This window comes from Eschscholzia californica, unplaced genomic scaffold (assembly GCF_041429995.1).
Source record: "Eschscholzia californica isolate CP2 unplaced genomic scaffold, dmEscCali1.0.p SCAF_4, whole genome shotgun sequence".
NCBI lineage: Eukaryota > Viridiplantae > Streptophyta > Magnoliopsida > Ranunculales > Papaveraceae > Eschscholzia > Eschscholzia californica.
This window is the reverse complement of record NW_028238461.1, coordinates 27,787,202-27,799,245: the sequence shown is the minus strand read 5'-3', so window position 1 is coordinate 27,799,245 and position 12,044 is coordinate 27,787,202.

Below are 12,044 nucleotides of genomic sequence, written 5' to 3'. Positions count from 1 at the left end.
TAGTATTTGAGTTAACCGAGAGAGAGAGATCGAGCTAAAAGAGAGAGAGAGAGAGAGGTGTAGAGAAAATACTTCTCGTTTGGTTGATTTTATTGATATGAATACATGGGTATTTATACAAGTTGTGATGTTTATCTAAAAGTATTAGGGGTACACGAAACGATAGAATACAAGGGATAAACATTGAGGCAACAAAGTTGGTGGTGAGGTATATCTTGATAGACCTCGATTTGGCCGAGATCCTTCTTTATAGCTGGCGTGTCATCGTGACGGGTCCATGCATGGACCCGTGCATGGTGTAGACCGGTGACCCTAATACTCCACGTCAAGTTGGAGCAACGATGCTAATGATGTCCAACTTACCAATGGTCTTCTTGAAAGTGCCAGCTCCAGTGGTTTGGTGAACATGTCAGCTAGTTGATCGACGGAGGGAGTAAATTGTGGAGCAATGATTCCTGTTTTAATCTTCTCGCGAACGAAGTGGCAATCAATTTCGATGTGTTTGGTACGTTCGTGGAAGACAGGATTGCCGGAAATGTGGAGGGTTGTCATAGTGAACCGTCATATGAGCGGGATGATCAATCCCAAAATCATGAAGAAGATATTTTAGCCATTACAACTGTTAGAAGTAACTCGAATATGGATTGGTAACGAACCCGGTTAAACCTACCGAAGCTTGGACCCATTAGCGGAGCTGATTACTGACATAGAGCTGGTGTGCGAAGTAGTGCTCTGAGGCAAAGCTGAACTCCGAGACAGAGCTGGAATGTGAAGCTAGGCTTATGTCGGTTATTAGTATTAGCTTATCCGTGTATAATGTCGGTTGTAAAGAGAGAGTCGGTGAGGCGGTAGGATTAGGGTTTAGTGGCTATATAAACTAAAGCCTAAGAAGATATCAGTAGACACAATCTCACGAATCTCTTGTATAAACTTGTTTCCTTATCATAGTGGAAATCCTCGCGTCATTGTCACCGTGGAGTAGATCACACCAGCCGAACCACGTAAATCTCTGGGTTCTGTTCTTTATTGTTCTTTACTATTCCTATTGCTTGTCTTGGATTACTCGTATTGTTCACATTAACCCCGATTGGGCATAACAAACTGGTGTCAGAGCTCTTGTTTTGAGGTTTCTGTGATGGCGAAATACGAGATAGAGAAGTTCGATAGAAGTAACGATTTTAATCTTTAGATGATTAAGATACGAGCAGTATTAGTTCAACAGGGTCTGCTGAAGACGTTGAATGAGAAGGCTGCAGTCGCTGAATCACTTTTAGAAGCAGAGAAGGAAGATCTCATGGAGAGAGCTCATGGTCAGATTCTACTCTGTTTGAGCAATGAGGTCTTACAGGATGTAGCGACAGAAACTACCGCCGATGGGCTATGGAGTAAGCTGGAGACAAGGTATATGACGAAATCTCTAACTAATCGTTTGTATCTAAAGAAGAAATTATTTAGTTTACAGATGTTAGAAGGGGAATCGTTGAAAGACCATATGGATGAACTCAACCGAGTATTCTTTGATTTGGCAGACATAGATGTCAAATTCGAAGAAGAATATAAGGCGGTACTATTGCTTGCATCCCTGCCACCATCATATGAAAGCTTTGTTTATTATTTTATGTCTGGAAAAACAACTACAAGCTTCGAGGATGTTAAAGCAGCATTGAACTCGAAGGAGTTGCGACGGAGGTCAATGGAAGAAAGCAGTTCAGGTGATGGTTTGGTGGTAAGGGGAAGGTCGCAGCATGTGGTCGATGGGAAGGGTCGTTCACAGTGTAAATCGAAACCTAAGAAGTACAGATGCTTTAATTGTAAGAAAGAGGGGCACTTCAAAAGGAATTGTCCTGAGCTTAGGAAGAAGCCAGTAGAGGCAGTAGTCATCGAAGAAGATGATGGTAGATTCTTGGCAATCATTGAAGAATGTGATGAAGCTATGGTTCTGACGATACATGTCTGCTTCGCAGAAGATAGGTGGATTTTGGATACTGGTTGTACATTCCATGTATGTCCTCATAAGGAATGGTTTTCCACTTACACAGTCATTAATGGCGGTAAGGTGTTAATGGGAAACGACGCTCCTTGTAAGGTGGTTGGAATTGGTACTGTTCAGATCAAGATGCACGATGGTGTTGTGAGGACTATAACAGACATCAGACATGTTCCAAATTTGAAGAGGAATCTAATCTCTTTGGGAACTCTGGATGACAATGGTTGCAAATATGTTGGTGAAGGTGGTGTTCTTCGGGTTTCTAAGGGGAGTCTTAGAAATGTGTATTTCGAATGCAGTGAACACGACAGCGTATCTGGTAAATATTTTACCCTGTACATCTATTGAGTGTAAAACTTGTAATGAGGTGTGGTCTGGTTATCCTGGTAATTATGAGAACTTGAGGATCTTTGGTTGTTCGGCTTATGCACATGTTAAGGAAGGTAAACTTGATCCGAGGGCTAAGAAATGTGTAATTCTTGGGTATTAGCCTGGAGTTAAGGGTTATCGCTTGTTGAACTCGGATTAAAAATCGAAGAAGTTTCTCATAAGTAGAGATGTTAATTTTGATGAGTTAGCCATGGTAACTCAGAAGGTAACGCCTGTAGATGCTCGAGAGGGTGTTGGTAAACAGGTGGAGCAGGAAAATCATGGAGAACAGGTGGATTTTAAGATAGACACTCTGGTAGAGGTTCGGCCTCAAGTAGATGAGCAAGCTGAGGAAGCTGAACTAGAGATGGTTCAGTACAGTGTTACGAGGAACAGGGAAAGGAGAGACATCCGGACACCGGAAAGGTACGGGATGGTAGATATGGTTGCATTTGCATTTAGTGTGGGAGAAAGCATTGATGGAGGTGAGTCATGCACCTACAAAGAAGCTATGGGGAGTTATGATTCACGGCAGTGGTCTCTTGCCATGAATGAAGAGATTGAGTCTCTTCGGAAGAACCAGGTCTGGGAATTAGCCGAGCAGCCTAAGGGTCAGAAGATTGTTGGTAGCAATGGGTTTTCAAGAAAAAGGAAGAAATCCCAAGGGTGGAAGATGCACGTTACAAAGCACGGTTAGTAGCTAAGGGGTTTATACAGCGAGAAGGAATAGACTTCAATGAGGTATTTTCTCCTGTTGTTAAACATAACTCTATTAGAGTGATACTTCCTATGGTTGCTTTGTATGGTATGGAATTGGAGCAGCTTGATGTTAAGACTGCGTTTATACATGGAGAGCTGGAGGAACAAATCTATATGCGTCAGCCAAGGGGGTGTTAGATTCCCAGGAAAGAAGACTAGGTCTGTTTGCTGATAAAGTCTTTGTATCGACTGAAACAGTCTCCTAGGTAGTGGTATAAGCGTTTTGACACGTTTATGGTTAAAACTGCCTATGACAGAAGCAGGTATGATAGTTGCGTTTACCACAGAAAACTATCGGATGGTTTTACTGAGGCAAAACCTGTCAGTACTCCATTGGCAGCACACTTCAAGCTTTCGGGGAAAATGTCACCAACAATTGGTGACGAGACGGAGTACATATCTCGGGTGCCTTATGCAAATGCAGTAGGTAGCATTATGTATGCTATGATGTGCACAAGGCCTGATATTTCACATGCTGTTAGTGTAGTAAGCAGATACATGGGCAGACCTGGGAAAGGTCATTGGCAGGTTGTAAAATGGATATTGCGGTATCTGGGAGGAACTGCGGAGCTTGGTCTGGTTTACGACAGAAGGGCTGACACTTCTGGTTCGGTAGTTGGATTTGTAGATTCGGATTTTTCGGGGCATCTTGATAGGAAGAGGTCGCTGACGGGCTATACGTTCATACTCTGCGGGAATGCCATTAGCTGAAGAGCAGTGCTGCAGTCGGTGGTAGCTTTGTCTACAACGGAAGCTGAGTACATGGCAGCAACAGAGGCAGTGAAGTAGGCAATATGGCTGAGTGGTTTAGTTCGATATTTGGGCCTGAAGCAGGAGGTGACAGAGGTCTACTGCGACAACCAGAGTGCTATTCATTTGACCAAAAATCAAATGTATCACGGGAGAACTAAACACATTGATGTCAAGTATCACTTTATCAAGGACGTGATTGAACAAGGGAAGATCACGATGAAGAAGGTTTCTACGACAGAGAATCCAGCGGATATGCTGACCAAGGAAGTTACAACTTTTAACTTTAAGCATTGCTTAGACTTGATTGGGATTTCCAGATGTTAGCCCTAGCAGGGCTGGAGCGACGATGGCTCAGAGGCGCTGAGCTATGATGGTGGCAGATTTAAGTCAACAGGAGCATATTCAAGTCAAGGTGGAGAATTGTTAGAAGTGACTCGAATATGGATTGGTATTGAACCCGGTTAAACCTACCGAAGCTTCGACCCATTAGCGGAGCTGATTACTGAGACAGAGCTGGTATGCGAAGCAGTGCTCTGAGGTAAAGCTGGACTTCGAGACAGAGCTGGAATGCGAAGCTAGGCTTATGTCGGTTATTAGTATTAGCTTATCCGTGTATAATGTCGGTTGTAAAGAGAGAGTCGGTGAGGCAGTGGGATTAGGGTTTAGTGGCTAATCATAGTAGAAATCATCGCGTCGTTGTCGCCGTGGAGTAGGTCTCACCAGCCGAACCACGTAAATCTCTATGTTCAGTTCTTGATTGTTCTTTACTATTCCTATTTCTTGTCTTGGATTACTCTTATTGTTGACATTAACCCCGATTGGGCATAACAGCAACTGACAGGTGAGAGAAGCGAGAACGCGATATTCAGCTTCAACAGAAGACTTAGCAACAGTAGGTTGCTTCTTTGATTTCTATGATAAGGGACTCGAACCTATCGTGGTAAAGTAACTAGTCGTGGAGCGTCTGGTGGACGGACAACCAGCCCTGTCGGAATCACAGTAACCTAAGATTTTGAAGGAGTTGGTGGTTGAGAGAAAAAGGCCATTACAAATGAAGCCTTTGAGATAACGAACGATGCGGTGTGCTGCATCGAGATGAGTAGTTCGTGGAGATTGCATGAATTGACTTCAATTATTGACGGCAAAAGTAAAGTCAGGGCGTGCAATCGTAAGGTAAAGTAATCTGCCAATGAGACGGCGAATTGGGGTCAGGAAGTGGATCCCCATTAGAGGGAGAGAGACGAAGCATTTGCTCCATCGGGAAGGGAGATGGAGCCATCAAGCCAGAATCCTTGATGATATCTAGAGGAATGCGATAGTTCGATACCAAGGAAGTATTGTAAACGTCCTAGGTCTTTAAGCGAAAAAGTGCGATCGAGAAAGAGCTTTAGTTTGTTAATGGCGAGATTTGTGAAGTCCTCTTCATCAAGGTCACCTTGAAGAAAGGCGTTATTGACGTCGAGCTGATGGAGATACAATCCTTTGACTGCAGTAGTGGAGAGAAGGACCCAAACAGTGACCAGCTTTGCCATGGGGGCGAAGCTTTCGTGGTAATCTAACCCTTCGATTTGGGTATAGCCTTTAGCTACCAATCGAGCCTTGTAACGGTCGACGGACGTGTCGGGTTTGAATTTAATCTTATATACTCATTTGCATCCAATTGGTCGTTTACCAGGGGGAAGTGACACAAGAGACCAGGAGGCCGAGAAGGAGAAGACATCGGAAAACGGTCTTCACGGAAGATAACGTCGCGTGAAGTAATGATTCGGCGTATTTTGACATCATAGACGCGATACCCTTTCTGACGATGGGGATAGCCGACAAAAATCCCTGGTGAACTACGAGGGTCCATTTTAGTCTTAACGATTGGAAGTCGTGTAAAACATAGACAACTAAAGACTCGGAGATGAGAAAAATTAGGGGGAAGCCTAGTAATTTTTCATGGGGTGACATGCCATTTAGAATAGGAATAGTTAATTTATTGATTAAATATACCGCTGTGAGAACGCATTCTCCCAAAAAATTAATGGGTAGGTTGGACTGAAGACGAAGTGATCGAGCTACGTGAAGGATATATGTCCTTGGAGTCTGAAGGTATATCCTTCCGAAGGAATGTCTTTCGACCAAGATGGCAGTGCGTACGATTTGGCTCATAGGATAATGATGACTTTATTGGAAGATCAATCAACCCGGTTCAATTACGAGTAGTAATGCTTAGCTAGAAGTCGCTTACGATTGTCGAATCATTTCGGTTATCCGCGGCTAACATAGACCGGATCCTACAACGGGTTACACATAAGAATTTGTAACTTGAACAGTGAGAATAGACTAATCGGAACTAGTATATAGATGGATATTATCCAGTCTAAGAGATAGAAAGAATCGGGCTCGAAAGAGAAGTCTGAAAAGGCAAAAACCCACTTTAAGGGGGCAACAAAGGATTCCCTTAAGGGAAGATCCCTGGCCGGCCTTATTAAGGGGTGGCCCGGGTAGAGTAAGCCCATTAAGCGCTACTCTGGCCGGCCAGATCATAGGGAAACCCTAATTAGGATTTCCCCATATTAAGGTAATGCCTTATTTGAGTAGGACTCTACTAAGGTAATGCCAATATCCTCATTATGAGTTCAGAAGAGGTGTGGAATTTTCTCTAAAGAAAATCATTCTCTTCACACAAATATTGGAGAGAGAGGATTTTAGAGAAAAGTTCCCATTCTATTTATCAAGTCTAGAATAAGCAATTCTTCATGTCAACCTTCAAGAAAGTCATAGCTGAATGAAAGAAGGGAGTTCGAGTTATACGATTCGGTGTCTCAAGTAGATGAGCTCCACTTGAAGCTCTTTATCTTCCGAATACTGGTCGGAATTTAGTTCGTGGGAAAGAGATTAAAGGTATTCTTCTTCCTTCTAGTTCATAGTTAGTTCATGTACAGATCCTGGATAACTTAGTGTTACACATTAGATGTTTGAGATTCCGCTACCAACACTAGTTAGATATGTATTAGATACATGTAAAATCCTACACTACGTAGTATGTGACGGTATTTGCGTTCGATCACCCCATTGTGCTGGGGTTTATGCGTACAACTACGTTGGTCCATTTTGCTGAAACCATTCTTGAAGGTCATGATTTAAGAATTTTGTTCCATTATCGGAACGAACAATTTGGATGCGAGGAAGAGGAATGGTACCGCTGCCTGAGTGGACGGTAGTAATATGAGTGTCAAATTGAGTATTTACATAATTGAAAAAATTAAGTAGGTGCTTCTTAGTGTCAGATTTATCTGCCATAAAAAAAGCCAAGTGGTATGTGAAAAATCGTCAACCACTGTTAAAAAGTAACGACATCCGGATAAAGAGGGGACTGAAAAAGGTTTTTATAAGTCAACATGTATTAATTCAAAAATACGACTAGATTTGGAAGAACTTATAGGAAACGATAAGCGAGTTTGTTAAGCAAGTGGACAAATATCGCACGAAGAATCTTTTATTGAAAGTAATTTCATACATGAAACGGTAGAAACTAAATACTTTAAACGGGAAATCGAAGGGTGGCCCAAATGCCAGTGCCAAGTACAAAAAGAAACATTATTAATGAAACTACTAATAGATCTAGAAAAAGGGAAACTAAAGGAAAGCGTTCCATGCTTCGGGCGAAGAAAATAGACTCCGTCTTGGCGATCACCACGTCCAATCGTCATTCTCGTTACTCGGTCCTGAAAGACACAAGAGGAAGAGTAAAAAGTCACTTTACAAAATGAAGAGAAGTTGTAATTTGTGAGATAGAGATTAAGTTGATTTTAAATTAGAGAATATGTAAAACATTACGAAGAATAAATGTATAATTGAAAGAAATCAAACCAATATGATGTACACGAATTCAAGAACCATCGGGAAGGTGAACAAAATAGTTAGAGGGAGCAACATCATAACTAGAAAAACGAGAAAGAGACGAGCATATATGCTTAGCCGCGTCGAAATTAATAACCCATGGAGGCGAAAGAGAAGAAAACGTACCAGTGAGGTGAACGCCGGGGTCGGTGCTGTGTGGAGCATGGGCGGTGGTGCTTGTAGACTGTCGCTAGGCGTCAAGAAGATGGAGGAGGCCATGGTACTGATCGTCCATGAGGTAAGTAGCTAAGGGTGCTCTCATGTTGGGCCCAACAGGCGTTACCGAACCTACTAGTGGGCCAGGTCGATTCCGTGGTCGAGGAGCTGGGCCGGAATGATCTGGGATCCATGAAGAAGGTAGCTTGTAGCCTTGATGTGGCCATGCATGTGACAATGGTCACAAAATGGTCGAGCCCGTTTGGTCCGAGATCGGTCAGTTCAGTCGAAACGATCAGACCGAGGCTGATCAATCTTGCCGACGGCCAAAGCGGCAGCTTCTACACCCGTGTTGCTGGAGGTGATGATGTTTTGCTTAACCTCTTCCTGTTTCACGAGAGAGTGGATAAGTAATATTGTCGGAAAAGGATCCATTAGAAGGATTTGGCTACAGATAGCCGAGAAACGATCGTGTAAACCCTAAAGGAATTCCATAGCCCTCTCTTGATTGGAGCGATCAAGAATGGACTTGCCATGACCACAAATACACGGTTTAATGGCGAGAAGATTATTAAGTTCATCTTGTAATGATTTTAACTGTGTGAAATAAGATGAAACATCAAGACCATCTTGTTTGAAGGTAGTGATAGCCCGTTTAAGTTGATATATTTTCGGGGCATTGGTTTGAAAAAACCGATCATGAAGATTCCGCCAAATATCGACGGCATTTGTTATCATAAAGAATTTATGATCGTATATCCTCAGCACTGATTTCATGAGCCAACTAGCGACAAGGTCATTACATCGACTCCAAGAATGAAGTTCAGATGGAGTAGTAGGTGGTGGGATTGTACCATCGACAAATCCCAACATATCTTTTGCCCTTAAAGCCATTGTCATGGCACGGGACCAAGAAGCATAATTGTCTCCAGATAATAATGGAGTGATAAGGACCGTAGTCGGAGAGTCAGAGTGGCAAACCTCGAAAGCAGGTGGTGGTTGAAGTGGAGTTTACTCAGATCAGGAATCGATTGGAGTAGTCATGATTCAGAAAAAAAAATTGAGTCAGGATCTTATAACATCTGAAGAGGGAAGTACCCTCTTTAGTATTTTAGTTAACCGAGAGAGAGAGAGAGAGAGAGAGATCAAGCTAGTTGAAAGAGAGAGAGGTGTAGAGAAAATACTTCTCGTTTGGTTGATGTTATTGATATGAATACATGGGTATTTATACAAGTTGTGATGTTTATCTAAAACTATTAGGGTTACATGAAACTATAGAATACAAGTAATAAACATTGAGGCAACAAAGTTGGTGGTGAGGTATATCTTGATAGAACTCGGTTTGGCCGAGATCCTTTTTCGTAGCTGGCGGGTCATCGTGACGGGTCCATGCATGGACCCGTACATGGTGTAAACCGGTGATCCTAATAGCTTTGTCATAGCTCTTACCATCTCGAGGTATTTCAGGATGTGAACCCATATGTTATCATACTTCCCCAAATTTTGAGTCACAACGATTTAGGAATCATTGAAGACTTACATCCTTGTTGCTTAAATCTACTTGCCGAATTTGAGACTTGCCAACAAAGGTTGATACTTAGGTTTATTTTTGTGACTAAGAATTTAAACGGTAAAGTTGATCGTAAAGACGATTTCCTTTTCGGGATATTAACATGGCTCTTGACCTCCCAAGGCTTTATTACTGAAGGCACCATCCACATATAATTTCTCGCCCACTTATTGGCCCAGGGCTGCCACATTAACTGTGCATTCTAAGATGAAGTATTTCAACGCTTCCTCTTTATGGATCCTCTTGGTGCGCGAGTCGATATCCAATTTACTAAATGCTACTTCCAATTTGAGCAGTCTTCGAGCTACGTCTAGTTTATGTAAAGTATTTCTTAATAGTTGATCCATGTGTAGTTATATGGCTTGAGTTTATAAATAAGACCTCAGTTTCCTTCTGGTCAATATCATAACATTGTTTCATGTGCCTCTTTGCTTGCCTCTATGTCAGAGTAGAGTTTCTAGTGACTCATGCTGACTTATCAACAATCTCCCCGGTTAGAGTTAGTCTCAGGTGGCAGAACCCTTCCGATCCACCGTTCTTATGGCTCTACAGAGGGCTTGCTTATTTTTTGTGAGGCTTAGCACGTCCACTAAGACAATTCATTGACTAATCAAAATTGATCATTATTTGGCTCCTCAGATAAAAACTAGAAAAGAGGGGGAGAGACCGACTGGGAGAAAGGGGAAGAGAGAGAGAAAAAAAAAACGAGAAAAAAAAGAGATTCCTTAAAAGGGCGTGTAATTCTCCAAAAATAAAAGTAGACCCTTTTCTTTTGGTGATAGAAAAATCACATATTGTTCATCAGAGACATCTTGGGCAATGAATGTCATATGAAAACCCTTAAGGCTATAATATGGCGAACAAGGCCATCCTACCTTTATGTTTCTTATATTGTGTACCACAATCAATAAATGACGGATTTCACCTTGACACGACCTCCAAAATTTCGGAATAGATGCCTAACATCAAGCAGTAGTTGGAGATTAGAGAGAGGTAGGTGTAAGGACCAATAAAAAAATCATATGATGAGTGATTCCAAAGATGAGAAGATAATTTCAAATGTTATGAATTTATTTTATAGTATCCCTTGGTCTCTAAAGTAGAAACTAAATTATTTGTTTGCCAATGAACATATATACTAGCAAATATATTAAAACAAGAAAGTGGTTCTTCCAAAACAACTCATATGAATAGACTATTTCTTTTGTACCCTTTCAACTTATGGTCAATCTTGCCTTGGGTAAAATTCTGGTTCGCCTTTTGATCTTTTTTTTGTTGAAATGTGAAATGTCATTAAGTAACAAGAATATTATTACAATACATATTAACTAAAAAGTAAGGTACATTTTTCGAGTTCTTCGATCTATTTTTCTTGCGAGCCTATTTTGCTAGCTTGTCAGCTTGTTCACTGAGAGTCTCTTCGTGTAGTTGAATTTGACGTTGTCCAGTCGCGTTACGATTTCTTTGATTTTCTGGATGTGGATCCTCAATTGCCATTGAATTTTGTGTCTCGAGTTCTTCAGGTACTTTATAAGGTTAATCTTATCGCTTTCCAAAATGATTGATCTGTGATTATTTTCCTCAACCCATGAAAGACCATCCAGGATAGCTATAGCTTCACTTTCCTCACTGTTTCGTGCTCGGGTTGATGTTACGATTGCCTCCATAAACTTTGATTGAGCATTGTGTACTATGAGACTGGTGCCTATATTTGTGTTGATATTAATAAAAGACGCATCAACATTAATCTTTAAATTTAGAGTCATAGGGGGGGGGGGGTTGCCATTTCTCTAGTTTATCATCAGAAGCGGGTTTTGTTAGAGCGATATTGATTTTTGAGAAAGCCATAATAAGATTTATCACCGATCTAGTATTATTAATTGAATGCTGGAAGCAATGGTCGCATCTAGTTTTCCAAATGTGTCATAGGATGGTTACAAAATGGAAATCGTTTGGAGTGCAACTCATTTGGTTTTGATCTTGCCAAGAGAAAATCCAATCTGCTAAATTTCCAATATTATTCGATATGATATTAAAGTAAAACCAAATATTTTTTGCTAGTGGACAATGTAACAGTGCATGTTCAACCGTTTCAATATCTGAACAGTTGGAGCAACTGTAAGAGTTTCCAATATACTTACCTATACGATCGCGAACTGGAAGAGCTTTCGTACAAATCTTCCATATGAATAGTTTTATTTGAGGGATCGTTGGGAGAGACCAAATGAAGTTTCAGTTTATAGGAGGAGGGGCTTCAGGTTTATTATAGAGGCTAAGATGTTGGTACATAGATTTAACAGAGAAGTTGCCAGATTCCGTGAGAGTCCGTTTTATTTTATCAGGACCTTCGTTATGGAGAGGGATAGTTTTGATGAGATTTTGAGTGGGTTCATCAAAATTAGGTCTGAGAATGTCATCATTCCAGTGTTGTGGGTGATAAGTTGAGAAACTCTAGTAAGAATTGAGTTGTTGGAGTTAAGAATGGGGTTATTGGTGCCTGGGATCCAGTTGTCAGTCCAGATATTAATGTTGTCTCCCGAGTGTACTTCCCAGGTGATAAGG